This window comes from Anneissia japonica, unplaced genomic scaffold, assembly GCF_011630105.1.
Source record: "Anneissia japonica isolate Jap-2015-1 unplaced genomic scaffold, ASM1163010v1 scaffold287968_len422783_cov224, whole genome shotgun sequence".
Lineage (NCBI taxonomy): Eukaryota > Metazoa > Echinodermata > Crinoidea > Comatulida > Comatulidae > Anneissia > Anneissia japonica.
Genome location: NW_022752528.1, coordinates 79,817 through 82,529, shown reverse-complemented (window position 1 = coordinate 82,529; position 2,713 = coordinate 79,817). Strand labels below are relative to the sequence as shown.

The 2,713-nt window shown below is 35.1% G+C and overlaps 1 long non-coding RNA gene across 1 annotated transcript in view; it reads left to right on the top strand.

The window, feature by feature from the left end:
* LOC117122322 overlaps positions 1–1,270 on the top strand; it is a 5,453-nt gene extending 4,183 nt beyond the window's left edge. Inside the window, exons 6-7 of the long non-coding RNA XR_004447694.1 lie at positions 116–182; positions 306–1,270. This is a non-coding gene — a long non-coding RNA (uncharacterized LOC117122322). The remainder of the gene's footprint in view (positions 1–115; positions 183–305) is intronic.
* Positions 1,271–2,713: the final 1,443 nt, after the last annotated feature.

Genomic DNA, 2,713 nt, shown 5'->3' with positions numbered 1-2,713 from the left:
GCAAAGAGTAGCGCGAGGAACCAACAGCTGTCTCTTATACACATCTAGATGTGTATAAGAGACAGAATATAGATACTTACTAACTAAATATCTAGTGTACTTCGTTATATTTCAGATTGAAAGAACGGCAAACCAAAAAAAAAATCAAAAAAATCACAGACAATTACAAGTTAAGATTTAAGGTAAGTTGAGTGACACTTCATATTTTGTGCTATTATCATTGCATTGTTAATGTTTGAATATCAATTTATTTTTATCCATTAACTGTTTTTGTTTTTTATTTTTGCTTTTGAATGGAAATATAGTGAATGTATACCGTACACAGATGCAGTTGGCATTGTGGCGTTAGATCCGACTCGGGCAGGAATTCGTAGTCCAACCAGCCTCAAAGAAAGATTTTGCAAGTTCACTGGAGATGTAGCTAACAGCAGAAATACTATTATACAATATATATAATATTTTCCTTGTAAATTTATACCTCGTCAGTTACAAATATATAATTTATAAAATAAATATAAAACGATATATAATTAAAAATAATAATTCATTCATTCATTCATTCATAAAAATTGCACTCATTCTTTTTCTAACTACTGTAAATGGTATCTTCCTCTTTGTAAGGTGTCCCTTAGTGGTTTTTTAGGCATCCGGTTAGCGTAGGTGGTTAGCGTAGGTGGTGATAGAAGGTAATTAAGGTACATAAGTAATTAGGGTAAATAAGAGGAATGATACCATTTATACTGCTTCAATTTCATTGTCTTCCATTGACACTTCATATTTCGTCGTTTCCCTAATCTGTTTCTTAAAGGTACCTTTCTCTATCGCAGGTATGTAGAGTAAGTATAGGTAGGTTATCTAAATATAGCATTAGGAACAGAGAAATGATACCTTCCTACTTTCCTTCTTTTCCTTCATACATATATTCATTTTTGTTTTTGTCATTTTCATGTAAAATTAATATTAAATGGCAATTAATAATAGTTATAATAATAATTTAACTGATGATAATAATTCAACTGTTGAGGTATTTCTGTTATATGCATGTTGTTATTGGTCTACAATGAGTTTAATTGCATAAACACATGTGGTTAAGCTCGTGGGGCAGTGACGAGGGTAAGAATTCAGATCTTTCCTTACTGGAGCTAATCTCCTGTTACTGTCGTGTGGTTTTCCCCGAGTTCTTCGGTTTCCTCCACACAAAATTACTTCTCTATTCGGTCATTTTTTTTTTTTTTGGCAGTGATTAAAATAAAATATGCACATTCGTGTCAGTTGTCTTTATTTCCTTTGTCTTGATATATTTGCAACTATTGAACCCCTCTTTGCCAGCTGAGTGAATGGAAATCTTCATTCATTGTTCTAATAGGCCTACAGTATAGCTCTGACAAGCAAACTAGCACATGCATGCAAGAAAGACAGGCCCTGTCGCTAGGGAGGTGATGGGCAGTGGCGTCGCTGCGTTTGAAATCGGGGGAGGGGCGCCTTAGGGGCCCGGGGGCCGTGGGGACCGGGTTTCTTCCTTCCCCCAACTTAATCGCAGAAATTGTCTATTGAGATTTTTGTATGATTGGAAAGAAATGCAAGAAAAGAAAGAGGGAAGGAGGAGGAGTGGGAGGCGAAAGAGAATGTTTATCCAGTCCCCGACCGAGTTACACTTGTATGCCGGTACACACATAATTTATTTTTCATTAAAAGGCACTTTTAATGAAAAATAAAGCTAATTTTTTCCGGTTAGAACCCGACCCCCTTTTCCTTTTTTTTATTTACTGTAATAACAATGGGAAAAATTTAACTGACCTTTATCAAGAGGGGGGAAAAGAGGGGTTTTTGGGTATGAAAACTAATACTATTAAAACATCAACAGCCAAAACAGAATACCTGCAAAGAGTAGCGCAAGGAACCAACAGAAGACAAGAGCTGTCATCAGAGACCACATGTGGTGCAATAGCAACATTTTTCTACGATTAAATACAATTACAACCTGTTCCGAAATGAACACATACATACGTCAACTGACGCCAACTACAACTATTACTATGAAGATAATGTTCAACGCAAATCATTGAATCCTTTCACCATTTTATTTTATTAAACCAGTTTACGAAGGAAGCAAGATCATCTACTATTAATAACACTACTAATAATAATAGTACTAATAATAATAGTACTTATTTTATTGACTAGTCAACATATAACAGTTGTCAAAAGCTTCAATGAGGGCAGTATAAAATAATATCAATCAATGACCAAAAAGACCTATTAATCAATATTACTGCCACTAACAGGACATGTCGCATAAATGGCGCGGTCGGTCAACTCTGTGGTGTAAAGAACCGAATCTTTAAATAGGCCTAATAGAATGTTCATTTTACAAAATGCTAAAATTGAAAAAAATTAAATGTTTAAAATTGGAAGAAAAAAATGAATACCAAGACGCGATTCGAACTCACGACCTTTGGTTCCTTAGAACACTTCGTTAACCGATCGCGCCATCCATGCGACGTGTTTTTGCTGGAAACCCTGTTTTGTTTAGATGTATGGGGCACCTGCGGTATTGACCTTCTAAGGTCATCCACAAAATCATTGGCAGTGACTATTGTTGTACCATTCTTAAAACAAATAATAACATCCCATCGCTATTAAGAATAGATTTAGATTGGTGTAACATTAGCCGCTGCCGAAGTAATATTTTTAAATTGGGGATATTTTCAAG